The sequence below is a fragment of the Crinia signifera genome, chromosome 8 (assembly GCF_055691185.1).
Source record: "Crinia signifera chromosome 8, ASM5569118v1, whole genome shotgun sequence".
In the NCBI taxonomy this organism is placed as follows: Eukaryota; Metazoa; Chordata; class Amphibia; order Anura; family Myobatrachidae; genus Crinia; species Crinia signifera.
The window spans coordinates 6,944,357-6,961,142 of NC_139224.1; positions in this window are offsets into that span (position 1 = coordinate 6,944,357).

Genomic DNA, 16,786 nt, shown 5'->3' on the forward strand with positions numbered 1-16,786 from the left:
AAAAAAAAAGTATATATATTGCATGTCTCTTACCAGGACTGTAGAGAGTGGACTTAGGCCCTACGGGTACTGTATTGTGTGGACTAAGGGCCTGTTTCATACCTGTTAAATGCATGTAATCACAGCCTAAGAACAGGTAAACGCCGCCCGCCAACCGGCTGAATGCCCTTCCTCCCTCTCCAGCACCCACCCCGCCTCTCCTGGAGGGCTTGAGAAATGTGAAACTCGCCAAAGACGTTCGCTCCCAAGGTTAGCCATGTGCATTTTTGTGCATGGGCAAACACCAAACATCGGGGACTGGGACAAATCCGGCCCTTAATGAATGGGTCTGAATTGGCCCCTTAACTTTGGAGGCATGACTTATGGCTAAAAATGTGCTGAGCCATGAGTTGCACAGGGGGTCCTCAGCCAGTGGCAGACTCAGGGGGGAGGTGATCAGTGCGATTTCTACCCCTCAGGATGCAGAGGAGACTGCTTATACTCCCATGCTGCAGCTTCTACGGATCCATGGCAGCCAAGCACACAGCAGCATCCCTGGTGGTCAGGGGGACAATATACAGAGTGACCAATGAATGATATTTCGGCTGGGGATGTGTTAGCGTAGACATCGCATGCCAGCCTGTGTGTGTCTAATATCTATCTATCAATTTACAGTGATATATATATATATATATATATGTAAAGCACTTCATAACTGACACCACCTGTGCTCTAATGACCGTGCGGTCATTCCTGTAATGAGAACAGCTCTACATAACTGTCCAAATATTTATTCATTTCACTTACAATGAAATATCCAACTCAATTTAGATAAATGCCTGAGACAGGGGAATAAATTAGGAGTGGATAACAAATGTGCATTTGGTAGTGTCCCCTGCACACGGGCGCTCTGCGGCTGCGAATCGGCAGATATGCAGATTTCATTATGCGCTCGATGAGAAGGTTATCGCCTCTCTCACCCATTACTCATAAGGAAAGTTGATGGGAATTTATACAGACGCAGCCGCTTCCTGATTAGCTGCTATTGTGTCACTTATCTGCTGCAAACTATTTCATGTTGAAACTATCCCAAGAAGGGGATTTAAATAATGTAGCAGGGTTAATGTTGTGCAGTGTTACCTGGGGAACGGTATGATATATCGGCTTATCAAAGTTATACAGCCAATCAGTGCTTTCTCCAGCGTTGCTGCAGGCAAACCTAATCACAATGCATAGTGAACAAAGGCGATATACAGTAGCCCTACCTCAATCCCTCAATAGAAGCCATCTTTAGCCTCCGCCGTGGTACTGTATAGCTCCATTGTACGGCTCCTATTGTTGCACTAGATTGCCTATTATTTCCCTTCCATTGCTGTATTAAGCATCCCCCGCTACTAATACTATTACAGTGCACTAATAATAGTATATTGTCAGCAATAAAAACTTTACACACAATGGCAGGGGTGCCGATAGGTGCGGGGGAGCGGGTATTTATTACCCGGGTCCAGGCATCCTGGAGGGACCCAAACCAGCTGCTAAGGGTGACAAATTCAACGGTGCATAGAACTATACCGTTTTTTTTTTTTTTTCGTGGGGATATGGCCACGCCTCCTGGATTTGGCCATGCCCACTCAGTATCCGGGCCCAGTGGATGTCTCAGTGGCCCTGCACAAAGGTCCTGTAAGCAAGTATTTGCATACAGATGGATCAGCTATCACTAGAGCTGCTCCTGGCGATAGAATCGCCAATCACCGCTGTGCGCCATCCGCCAAAAGGGGGAGTGCACGCGCGAGATGCTCACGTATCCCATTCTGACAGAGCCAGCCACCCTCCACCGGCTTCCCGCCACTCCCCCGTCTCCCCTGTAGCCCCCACTCACCCTGCCCATCTCCCTGAAGCGGAGACGGGCAGGGAATCCACTCCCACTGCCGTGCTGACGGTACGTGCGAGCGTGTGAGACTGTCAGATGGAGTGTCGCTCCGCCAGCCCGTGTGGCTGAGAGGCGCTCCATCTGTATGTCTAGCCGGCAGAATGTTAGTGAGCTCTAGTAGACTCTGGTGCTGTGGCGGTATTACTATGCATGCACAGGACTCTGGGAAAATTGTGCAGTGGTTATCTTCCAAATGCGTAGCCGCACCATTTTCCCGGAGATTTTTGCAATACTGCTGATGTTGGACTTAGCCATGATGACCTATTTTATATGTCAACCTAAGCTCTGTCGACCTCTATTGGCCAACCTAATGTATGTCCGTGTGTGTCCGTGTCCCACTAACACAGTAACGAAGATGGCATCGGGCAAGTGCTGAAGACCGAACGGCAGCCATCTTGGTAAAAGGAAGCATCATGGACACAACACATGTACATGTCAATTGCTTCCACATCTCTAACACCATTTGTGGGGTCTTTTGTACGGTCCAGGAGAGATTGAATGTACTGTATGTAGTATCTGAGAGTGAGGCCTGGGGGTAGTATCTGAGAGTGAGGCCTGGGGGTAGTATCTGAGAGTGAGGCCTGGAGGTAGTATCTGAGAGTGAGGCCTGGGGGTAGTATCTGAGAGTGAGGCCTGGGGGTAGTAGCTGAGAGTGAGGCCTGGGGGTAGTATCTGAGAGTGAGGCCTGGGGGTAGTATCTGAGAGTGAGGCCTGGGTGTAGTATCTGAGAGTGAGGCCTGGGGGTAGTATCTGAGAGTGAGGCCTGGGGGTAGTAGCTGAGAGTGAGGCCTGGGGGTAGTATCTGAGAGTGAGGCCTGGGGGTAGTAGCTGAGAGTGAGGCCTGGGGGTAGTAGCTGAGAGTGAGGCCTGGGGGTAGTATCTGAGAGTGAGGCCTGGGGGTAGTAGCTGAGAGTGAGGCCTGGGGGTAGTATCTGAAAGTGAGGCCTGGGCGTAGTATCTGAGAGTGAGGCCTGGGTGTAGTATCTGAGAGTGAGGCCTGGGGGTAGTATCTGAGAGTGAGGCCTGGGGGTAGTATCTGAGAGTGAGGCCTGGGGGTAGTATCTGAGAGTGAGGCCTGGGGGTAGTATCTGAGAGTGAGGCCTGGGGGTAGTATCTGAGAGTGAGGCCTGGGGGTAGTATCTGAGAGTGAGGCCTGGGGGTAGTATCTGAGAGTGAGGCCTGGGGGTAGTAGCTGAGAGTGAGGCCTGGGGGTAGTAGCTGAGAGTGAGGCCTGGGGGTAGTATCTGAGAGTGAGGCCTGGGGGTAGTAGCTGAGAGTGAGGCCTGGGGGTAGTATCTGAAAGTGAGGCCTGGGCGTAGTATCTGAGAGTGAGGCCTGGGCGTAGTATCTGAGAGTGAGGCCTGGGGGTAGTATCTGAGAGTGAGGCCTGGGGGTAGTATCTGAGAGTGAGGCCTGGGGGTAGTATCTGAGAGTGAGGCCTGGGGGTAGTATCTGAGAGTGAGGCCTGGGGGTAGTATCTGAGAGTGAGGCCTGGGGGTAGTAGCTGAGAGTGAGGCCTGGGGGTAGTAGCTGAGAGTGAGGCCTGGGGGTAGTATCTGAGAGTGAGGCCTGGGGGTAGTAGCTGAGAGTGAGGCCTGGGGGTAGTAGCGGAGAGTGAGGCCTGGGGGTGTTCTAAGTCACGTACCTATGTCATCTTACTCTACATGTCATTTGCATACATGTATTTCCTACCAGATTGCCAGTTTGTGCTACTGTAATTGGGGTGTATTGTCTAGATCTGCCAAAATGGAGGAAGAGGACTGGGCCGGGCTCTGGAGCCAGGAGATCTCAAGGGTGGACAAAGTGTCACCACTGGAGGAGGCCGAAAGGAGTTATAGAGCTTGGCCATAGATGGAGAAAATACTGGAAAATTAAGCACTTACGGATGTCCTTGACTTGGCGCCACCACTGGGTGACATTAAGAGCAACATCGTAGTCATGTCCCCTTGATATAAGCCTAGTTTGTGCGCAGATTGTGAACAATGAAATAATCCCAAAGTAGCGGAACCCAGGACAGGAAGAAGAGACCAGATGCCAGAAAGAATACAGAAGATAAAAAGTCCAGAACTTAAATTAGATGTTGAAGTCCTGGCAGAAAGGGGGCCCTTTGCAGAAGAGCTTACACTTGTCCTGTTGGTGTTTAAGTGGAGACCAGTGAGGTCAACAACAGAAGTCCAAGCAAGCAGAAGGGACACCAAGACACCATGGAAAGGTCCAGGAACATGTAAGTCGTGGCCTAAAGGTGCCCATACACAGGTCCAATTTGGTCACCCGATTCCAACAGATAGGGCCGATAGATCTGGTGTAAATCAGAGGTGTTTGACATCAGGTCCGATCCGATGTGCATTTGTGTGCACATCGGATCGGAGTGTGGAGATCTTATGTGCAGCACATAAGATGAATTGGAATCGGACCATCAGCAGCACATGGCAGCTGCGTGTTAGTACCCATGATGCCAAGTCAAGGAGGAGATGCTGCAGGAGTATAAAGGGAAAACATTCCTACTTGTGCCTTCGACAAGTCGGATCTGTGTATGGCCACCTTAAGGCTACCCAGGTTCCATAGTTGAGTGCATAGATCATTGACAAACAGAGAGGGCAGGCACTAGGCCTAGACACCCCCCCCCCCCCTTCATAGTTTCCCGTTCCTTCAGGCATTAGCCGAAAAGGTAATTTTAGCGCATACACTAGGGGGTATATTTACTAAGATGGGGCTTCTATTGAAAATGGGACGTTGTCCATAGAAACCAATGAGATTCAATCTATTATCTTCTAGAAGGTGTAAGTAAGTAGTAAGTAGAATCAGATTGGTTGCTATGGGAAACATTCCATCTTCCATCTTAGTAAATGTACTCCAGGTCATCGCAGCATACTTACCCCTTACTGCCACCAGTAACCTGTGAAGGGCCGTGCAGCTGGATATAAGTGCAGGGTGATGAAGTGACTGGTCACGTATCTCCTGTAGGTACCGGCTGAGGTGCTTGGACTCAGACCATAAATGTCAGGAATGAGACATCATTGGTTCTCACATCTACTCGTTAGTAACCATCTGCTGAGTACTAGAATCTGTGGATGCGCTAAGTGCTGTGTAAGCAGCCTAAAACATCACCCAAGTCAGCAGCAGCATCGTTCCTCTGGATGCATACAAATTGTTCATTAATGCGCCCCTCTTTTAATTACCTTAGTGCTTTCCAATATGTATTATACTGTAGATAACACACCGGGGACTTAAATATTATAAAAAGGATAATGTGAGATGAATAATATATTAGCTGGTGGAACGCTATAGGCTGCCCGACGCAATATAGGATCTAATATAGGGGATCTACACAGTTTGGGCCGATTCAGACTCGTTTGTAACGGGATGAATTCGTCCCTGTTCCCGATAGTCATTGTTTGCGCATGGAGGGACAGGAAAGGAGTGGAAGGCGTGCCCATAAAAATGCTGGGAGTTCCCCTGCTCACACAGGTGAGGAGTGTGCGGTGGCGTGGCTGACATCACATGACATCATCGCTTGGCCTGAATTGGGCCATCTTTGGCCAAGATAACAGTAATTCTAGACTGACTTTTATCTGTGAACATTGAATGATTTTTCGCGGTGCGGACACGTGCGGGGGATGTGTAAGCGTACACATCTCTTCTCATGCTAATGTGGGGATTCACGTGGCAGGGAACCGGCGTTCACCAGGGAGCTGGCATCATTAACCTGCGAACATAAGCAGCCTAGTGTACAGGTCTGAATCAGGACCTTTGTAGGATCTACACTTCCTATAGGTGTTTGGCCGGCAGAAACGGTGACTCTCCTGGGGAATGATTACGTTATTATACGTGTACATGACGTTATTATACGTGTACATGACGTTATAATACGTGTACATTACGTTATTATACGTGTACATGACGTTATTATACATGTACATGACGTTATTATACGTGTACATTATATCATTATACGTGTACATGACGTTATTATACATGTACATGACGTTATTATACTTGTACATGACGTTATTATACGTGTACATAAAGTTATTATACATGTACATGATGTTATTATACGTGTACAGTATGTTATTATACGTGTACATGACGTTATTATACGTGTACAGTACCTTATTATACGTGTACATGACGTTATTATACATGTACATGACGTTATTATACGTGTACATGACGTTATTATATGTGTACATTATGTTATTATACGTGTACATGATGTATTATACGTGTACATGACGTTATTATACGTGTACATTATGTTATTATACGTGTACATGACGTTATTATACATGAACATGACGTTATTATACGTGTACATGACGTTATTATACGTGTACATTATATTATTATACGCTTTCATGACGTTATTATACGTGTACATTACGTTATTATACAGGTACATGACGTTATTATACGTGTACATTACATTATTATACGTGTACATGACGTTATTATACGTGTACATTATGTTATTATACTTGTACATGACGTTATTATACGTGTACATGACGTTATTATACGTGTACATGACGTTATTATACGTGTACATAAAGTTATTATACATGTACATGATGTTATTATACGTGTACAGTATGTTATTATACGTGTACATGACGTTATTATACGTGTACAGTACCTTATTATACATGTACATTATGTTATTATACGTGTACATGACGTTATTATATGTGTACATGATGTTATTATACGTGTACATGACGTTATTATACGTGTACAGTATGTTATTATACGTGTACATGACGTTATTATACGTTTACATTACATTATTATACGTGTACATTACGTTATTATACGTGTACAGTACCTTATTATACGTGTACATTATGTTATTATATGTGTATATGACGTTATTATACATGTACATGACATTATTATACATGTACATGACGTTATTATATGTGTACATGACGTTATTATACGTGTACAGTATGTTATTATACGTGTACATGACGTTATTATACGTGTACAGTACCTTATACGTGTACATGACGTTATTATACGTGTACATGACGTTATTATACGTGTACATGATGTTATTATACGTGTACATGACATTATTATACGTGTACAGTATGTTATTATACGTGTACATGACGTTATTATACGTGTACAGTACCTTATTATACGTGTACATGACGTTATTATACATGTACATGACGTTATTATACGTGTACATGACGTTATTATATGTGTACATTATGTTATTATACGTGTACATGATGTATTATACGTGTGCATGACGTTATTATACGTGTACATTATGTTATTATACGTGTACATGACGTTATTATACATGAACATGACGTTATTATACGTGTACATGACGTTATTATACGTGTACATTATATTATTATACGCTTTCATGACGTTATTATACGTGTACATTACGTTATTATACAGGTACATGACGTTATTATACGTGTACATTACATTATTATACGTGTACATGATGTTATTATACGTGTACATTATGTTATTATACGTGTACATGACGTTATTATACGTGTACATGACTTTATTATACGTGTACATTACGTTATTATACGTGTACATGACATTATTATACGTGTACATTACATTATTACACGTGTACATGACATTATTATACGTGTACATTACATTATTACACGTGTACATGACTTTATTATACGTGTACATTACGTTATTATACGTGTACATGACTTTATTATACGTGTACATTACGTTATTATACGTGTACATGACATTATTATACGTGTACATTACATTATTACACGTGTACATGACATTATTATACGTGTACATTACGTTATTATATGTGTACATGACATTATTATCTGTGTACATTACGTTATTATACGTGTACATTACGTTATTATACGTGTACATTACATTATTATACGTGTACATTACGTTATTCTACGTGTACATTACGTTATTCTACGTGTACATTACGTTATTATACGTGTACATGACATTATTATACGTGTACATTACATTATTATACGTGTACATTACGTTATTATACGTGTACATTACATTATTATACGTGTACATTACGTTAATATACGGGTACATGACGTTATTATACGTGTACATTACATTATTATATGTGTACATGACATTATTATACGTGTACATTATGTTATTATATGTGTACATGACGTTATTATACGTGTACATGACGTTATTATACGTGTACATTACGTTATTATATGTGTACATTACATTATTATACATGTACATTACATTATTATACATGTACATGACATACGTGTAGATTACATTATTATACGTGTACATTACGTTATTATACGTGTACATGACATTATTATACTTGTACATGACAATATTATACATTTACATGACATACGTGTAGATTACATTATTATACGTGTACATTACGTAATTATACGTGTACATTACATTATTATATGTGTACATTACGTTATTATACGTGCACATGACGTTATTATACATGTACATTACGTTATTATACATGTACATGACATACGTGTAGATTACATTATTATACGTGTACATTACGTTATTATACGTGTACATGACGTTATTATACATGTACATGACGTTATTATTATACATTTACATGACATACGTGTAGATTACATTATTATACGTGTACATTGCGTTATTATACGTGTACATTACATTATTATACGTGTACATGACGTTATTATACGTGTACATGACGTTATTATACATGTACATTACATTATTATACATTTACATGACATACGTGTAGATTACATTATTATACGTTTACATTACATTATTATACGTGTACATTACGTTATTATACGTGTACATGACGTTATTATACGTGTACATGACATTATTATACGTGTACATTACATTATTATACGTGTACATTACATTATTATACGTGTACATGACGTTATTATACATGTACATTACATTATTATACGTGTACATTACATTATTATATGTGTACATGACATTATTATACATGTACATTACGTTATTATACATTTACATGACATACGTGTAGATTACATTATTATACGTGTACATTACGTTATTATACGTGTACATTACATTATTATACATGTACATTACATTATTATACGTTAATTCTACTTTTTTATCTTACTAGAATATAATGGATAGAATCTTATTGGTTGCTATGGGTAACATCCCATGTTCACTAGAAATGTCCCATTGTGCTCTAAAACAAAGATTCATAAAGTAAAACTGTAGTAAACCCCCATCCAGCCAACGCAGGAATGGGGCCGGGTGCAATTAGCTGCGGTGGCGAAATGGCCGTAGCCTAAAACATCTAAAAAACCTGATTGTTAAAACCCAACAAATTCAATTAAATAATAAAAAATATATCAGCTACAAATATTAAAAGTAACAGAGTGTAAGTCCTGTTCCACAGAACCCAGCAGCGGACGGCGGCACAGACTGGCCGGCCAGCTAATGATATCCTGTAATTAGCGCGTTTATCAGTAATCCATCGCAGCGACGGCTTTCACTAGTTTGAAAAAAGAAATGAGAGAACCCGGAATAAACAATGGAATTGGCGGCTGCGCCTGTATGAACACAGGAGAGTAACGTCTGATAAATACTTCCAAATATATTGTGGCAGCTTAATGCAGTCGATCAATACAATGTTTCTTACAGCCAGCAGCTTCAAAGTAACATCGAATATCGAAAGTCACTGTGACATATATAAAGTGCAGATTTACGCACCAGTGAGCCGGCCAGAGCAGACAGCCCCCCCCCCCTCCCCCTCTACAACTTGTCCTCTCCACCAAACCATAACTTGTTCGAAGACGTGCTGATTTTGAACTCAGTTAATGCCTAATTCTGGTTTGGCCTCATTCATCTCTTTGAGGTAAAACCCCCGTTCTCTGAGTTTTTACCACATTTTGATATGCAGGAAAACCCACACCCGGGTTTTTGCTGCGGGGGTATTATCAGCAAAAGCTGGCGCTAATCCATAGAAGCTTATGGGCTTCTTAACACTGGCGATGTGCGGCGGAGAGGGGCTGCGGATCTTAGTGCATCCCGACCAATGTGAGGTTAGTACTATGTAATAACAGTATTGACATAACTATGTGGGGTTTTTTCACCTTAGGGTGGGTGTGTGGGGTTGGGTGGCAGTGGCATAGGAATAGCCCCCACAGACACCGCTGTCCTTAGGAGGCGCTGGGTGTGCCATGTGACTGTTGTTGCCATGGTAGTCATATAACACTGTGCAGAATTATTAATCCCGAATATCAACATGAAGAAACAAACTAAGGAAAAATGTAATCACTAGAGACAGGATTATATGCAACAAAAAAAGCTTGAAATATGCATGCAAATATGCATGAAAAATACTTAAAATATGCATGTAAAGTGTTAAAATATGCTACATTAAATAATAAAAAAAAGTAATTTTTAACTTATTTATTTAAAAATCAGCATACAATTAGTTGCAAATAAACCTCAAAAATAGGCCCACAGCATCTGCAGATGTCAGTAAGCTGGCTGCTACAGAATACTGCAGCGTCCAAAGCTCTTCTTGCATCAACTACACGGACCCTCATCTCCAGCGCAGAAGGATCAAATGTCAGCATAGCATGTGAGGGTGGCGCAGTGGTAGGCTTCCTCCCTGCGCCGCATACTCACTGTGACACAGCATTTTCTCCGTGCCGTATGATGTCACAACCCTTCTGCCCGCCTCCTCTGCTGCAGAAGTCTGTCTCTTGGTGTAAAGTCCCAGGCCAGGGGCAGGCAAAGGTTCAGGAGCTTCGTAATGGCATCCGCCCACGACTGACTTTTATCAACATGGATTGGCAGCCTAGAGCAGTGTCATACATAGCGTACATCCAAGGTTCCCCACACTGCGAACATATTGCCCCAGCCTGCACACTCTACCGCTACCTGGCCAACAGCAGCAGGGCAAAGCAGTGCTGTGACTCGTGGGTGGGAAGAGGGTGGGACCTAAAATATGCACCATCACTAGATTTTAGGTAAAATATGCAATAACCAGTGAGAATGGGCAAAATATGCAAATGCATATGCAAATATGCAAATGCATATAATCCTGTCTCTAGTAATCACCAAGATAATTCCGTCATGGGTCACAGGGTTTACACAATGAAGGTCAACACGCACTGGGTCAATCACTAAAGGTTTATAAGGCTTAGGTCCACACATAAAATCGACAGGATCGGAAGGTCAACGTATGCATTAGGTCGACAGTCAAAAGGCTGACATCAGTTTTCAAGTTTCTTTTGTCCCAAATTTTTACGTAAGTCGACATGGACACTGCTAGTGTACCTCGTCCCCTCGCATGGGTCGCTGCGCTCCCCATGCTTAGGGCACGGTGCCTCGCTGCGCTCCCCATGCTTAGGGCACGGTGCCTCGCTGCGCTCCCCATGCTTAGGGCACGGTGCCTCGCTGCGCTCCCCATGCTTAGGGCTTGCACACTCTGGGGAGAAGCTCTGGGTTATGGATCGCAGATTTTTGGTTTTGATGTTATCTGTGAATCGATTTAGTAATTTTCAAATTGTATTTTATTTCATAAATATATAAACTTCACCTGTGGAAGAGGAAAGTTGCAGGGTGGCGCAGACAGGGTCAGGTGTAAGGCTTCCCGGCACCCTAGACAGAACTTTAACCTACTGCCCACCCCAACCCCACGCTGCCACCAATGCCCACTTTCCGGCCAATCAGGGAAAGTGCGGAGGTGACGTCTTAGAAGTTCCACAGCCACCACCTGCTGTAAGTGCAACAAGGGTCTCTCCCTCATAGACATCCTTCACTTTGCGATAGGCAGACTCTGTGGTGCCCCCTCCAGATCCTGATGCCCTATGCAGCTGCCTAAGGCTACCTAATAGTAGAGTGGACCCCAGACACAGGTCTGGTGGGGAGCAAAACGAAGACACGACCCATGTTCCTACTCCTTACCCATCTCACAATCCAGCAATGACAGAGAATAAGACTGATCCTGAGTATTCGGCTTGTTAAATAATCCTGTAGGTTCCCATTCTGGGTATTTTAAGGACGTGAATCGCATTAGCTACAGTATAGTTATTTTTTTAATTAATGCAAAATACCTTTTTAGCAAACTGTTCATTTAACATCATTATTCGGCTGGAAATGTAGGCTTTGATGTTAGATAACATAATGATTGCAATTGTTCACATTATCTGTAGGTTGTGGGAGGTAATTGTGAAATTCTATAGATGTGAAACAATGGCCATCTCATGTGTGTCACAATTCCACATTACAGTATTTAGTTTAATTGTAAGGTGAATATAAGACTGGCACATTCCTTATCTTGTGGAAGACAGTCAGTATCGCTGGCAAGGCTTAAAGGGGCAGCACCGCCCATGAGTGACCAGGTCCTCCTCTCCTCGGGGGCGGGACTGTACACAGTGGCATAACACTAGCCCCTGCAGACCCTGCGGTGGCTTAAAGGTGCTGAGTAAAGCTGGCCAAACATCAGAACGAACAACTTGGGATCCGGATCGTGTCACGTTTCCCTGGCAGCTCCCTGGACTCACAATAGATTTATGTGTGTAATTTCACATAAGATCTATCATACGATCTGCAGCTTTAGCATACTGGGCGTCAGTAGCATCTTTAGATCTTACGTGCAGCACATAAACTCATAGGATCCACCTCACGACTCTCGGGACCGCGCATTGCATCATGATTGTACCGAAAAACCTCAGGAAGTGCACACAATCGATTGCATGATCTGTCAAAATCCTGCTTTCATTCTTTAAATTGTTCTGTGGGGGCTAGTGCTGCTCTGCTGCCGGGACCTGCTGATCTACTTGTCTGCAGCACCGGCGCTTCTCCGGCTTTGATTTCAAATGGTCTTCGCAAAATGGTCCCCACCCTCAACAGACAGTTACTGAGGATGCTAGATGAGGCGGCGGCATCTTCTAGCATCCTTAATAGCTGTCTCCTGTAAGGGAGTGGCCATTTTGCAAGGGACATTTGTGATGGTAGCAGGAGTAGATAGGCAGGAGTAGGAGTAGGAGGCAGGGTTGGGGGGCTTAACTTGAGTTCAAAGAGTGGGAGACAAAAAGAAGGCTCTTTTTGTCGGGCGCTCTTGAAATATGTATTGTTGCATATAATAAAACGTAACTTTTACTAGGATTTTATTAAAAAAGGAGTTATGTTTGGACGATTTACGAATCAATAAATCCCAAAATCCAAAAAATCTGAAAAATCAGATTAATTAATAAATATCAGATGTGGTTTACACGCCAAGGGATTTCCTTGTCCAGTGCAGCTCTGAGTGCGGGTGTGTGCGGCTGATTGCCGAGCAGTTCCAAAGGCACTGACCCGCCAACACCGACGTGCAGTGATAAGTGGAGGACGTGTGTTTTGCCCTGCGGCTTGGTCACATCGAATCAAACTCGATGGCTTAACTTGAGGTAAGGTGAGTTGCCCATTTTCTTGTTACACCACTGGCTATAGGGTGTATGTGAGCAGCAGGACCAATCAAAAGAGCAATAACAGACATCATGGGTTCTGATTTCCCTGCACTCTCATTTCCAACCTGAAGCTATTTTAGTGAAAGTTATCTGGCTGATAGGTCAACAGCAAAAATTCGACATGCACAAGGTCAATACTGGGAAAAGGTTGACTCCGAAAATATAGGCGCATGAGAAGGTTGACATGAGTTTCTCACTGTTTTTTTGTGTCAATGCCAACGGCTGAACATGTGGCCCCCAATTAGTGCTCCGCGCACCTCGTGTAGCTCATCAGGCTTTACCTTTCCCAATTGTAGACCACATGGATGGTTCACTATGAAAAAAGTTGAAAAAACAAAAACATTTTTTTTTAAACTCATGCTGACATTCTCATGTAACAACCATCGTCACATAGACTTTATGCTTGCGTCAATCTTTCGTCTATGTCGACATTGAGCATGTCAACCGTATGATGTCAACCTAGCAATTGTCGACCTAGACACTGTTGACCCATCATTCGAAACCCCTGATGCACAGGGAAGGCCCCCTTCTCTTTTGGGGCCCTATGCCCCAGTACCCACGTGACGTCAGCGCCCACCCCAATCTCTGCCATTTCTGAGGCACAGGGCTGCCGACAGGGGGGTGCCGTTGGTACAGATGTCCCAGGCCCTATCCTCTATAGAGGCCTAAGCAACTGCACAAAGTGGCACCCCACCCCACACCCGCACAACGCCTCCCCCAACCGGAGGCCCCCCAGCCAGACACGCACAATACACAGTGCAGCCTGCAGAACGCCATGCCTAGGATACAGAGGGGCTTGGCGCTCTGCAGGCTGCACTGTGCAGTGTGCGCTCCCAACCGTCCGTGAAGGAGGGAGATGCTGCGCCGCCGCCGCTGGTTGCTGCTGGTAAGTAATGGTAATTGGGGGGAGGCGGGGTGCGTGCTTGCTGGCATGTGTGTGTGTGTGTGGGGGGGGGGTGCCGTTGTGCCGCTGGGGGCCCAGGGGCCCAGACTGAAGGTCAGTCCCGGACTCCAACATTTCTAGTGGCGGCCCTGCTGAGGCATGTAAAAGTTGATCTAGACTGACTTTTATTTGCAAACTGCTTAGCGAACTGTCTGCGCTTCTGGTCTGTCTCCACATAGAGTTAAAAAGTCATCAAGAAGCATTTTAAAACTCCTGGGATTAGCGATCCTATCCAGCGACTCCCAAACGTGAGATTAATGCCGGAGAACTCGCACCCTGCGCCTGGCCCTCCACCTTCCAAGTCTATTAAACAGCACACAGAAAAGAAATAAATAAACTTAATAACATACGGAAAAAAGATGGGTGAAGCCAGAAAAGTCGCCAATTTATTTTCAAATCTGAAATTCTGCAGAGTGCTGGGGGATTTGCATAAATCAGGGGTATGGAGGGGGGAGCGGGGCTTAAACAAAATGTACTGCAGCACAAGCCTCCTCTCTGTCTGTGTTTGATAACTGAAGCGCGGCCTATACCGTGGAGCTTGTGGTGCCAAGTGAATTATTTTAAATGTTTATCAGCGGGTCTTAGTTACAGTGGAGAATAAAATGCATATAAAGGGGTGTTTCACCCGTCGGTCGCTGTGTGAGGAATGCAACGTTGGGTTTGTTAACATAGGCCTTGACTCAGCAGGGCCCGCTTATGCCATCCTCAGCGCAGTTTGGGCAACTGCACACATACAGGACCCATTCTGCACATGTGCTGGATGGATCCTGTGATGGCATCACTATAATGCCTGATTGGTAGGGATGGGAGGGGACAGTTGGTGTGGGGGGAGATACTGTTCCTGCTGCCAATGTAATTATAATTGTCTAAACACATGTATACAGGAGACATTGCAGCACTGGATCACACATACACACAGGAGACATTGCAGCACTGGATCACACATACACGCAGGAAACATTGCAGCACTGGATCACACATGCATACAGGAGGCATCCTCGCAGCACTGGATCACACATGCACGCAGGAGACATCGCAGCACTGGATCACACATGCATACAGGAGATGTCCTCATAGCACTGGATCACACATACATGCAGGAGACATTGCAGCACTGGATCACACATACACGCAGGAAACATTGCAGCACTGGATCACACATGCATACAGGAGACATTGCAGCACTGGATCACACATACACGCAGGAAACATTGCAGCACTGGATCACACATGCATACAGGAGGCATCCTCGCAGCATTGGATCACACATGCATACAGGAGATGTCCTCATAGCACTGGATCACACATGCATACAGGAGGCATCCTCGCAGCTCTGGATCACTCATGCACGCAGGAGACATCGCAGCACTGGATCACACATGCACGCAGGAGACATCGCAGCACTGGATCACACATTCATACAGGAGGCATCCTCGCAGCACTGGATCACATATGTATACAGGAGATGTTCTCGCAGCACTGGATCACACACACAGGAGACATCGCAGCACTGGATCACACATACACGCAGGAAACATTGCAGCACTGGATCACACATGCATACAGGAGGCATCCTCGCAGCACTGGATCACACATGCACGCAGGAGACATCGCAGCACTGGATCACACATTCATACAGGAGATGTCCTCACAGCACTGGATCACATATGTATACAGGAGATGTCCTCGCAGCACTGGATCACACATACACACAGGAGACATCGCAGCACTGGATCACACATACACACAGGAGACATCGCAGCACTGGATCACACATACACACAGGAGACATTGCAGCACTGGATCACACATACACACAGGAGACATCGCAGCACTGGATCACACATACACACAGGAGACATTGCAGCACTGGATCACACATACACACAGGAGACATTGCAGCACTGGATCACACATACACACAGGAGACATCGCAGCACTGGATCACACATACACACAGGAGACATCGCAGCACTGGATCACACATACACACAGGAGACATCGCAGCACTGGATCACACATACACACAGGAGACATCGCAGCACTGGATCACACATACACACAGGAGACATTGCAGCACTGGATCCCACATCGATACTAGAGATGTCCTTGCAGCACTGGATCCCACATGTATACAGGAGATGTCCTCGCAGCACTGGATCACACATGCATACAGGAGGCATCCTCGCAGCACTGGATCACACATGCATGCAGGAGACACCCTTGCAGCACTGGGTCACACATGAATACAGGAGATGTCCGTGCAACCATGGGACTCACACATGCATGCTGGAGACATCCTTGCAGCACTGGATCTCACACGCATACTGAAGATGTCCTCGCAGCATTGGATCACACATGCATACAGGGGATGTTCTCACAGCACTGAATCACACATGTATACAGGAGATGTCTTCACAGCACTGGATCACACATGCATGCAGGAGG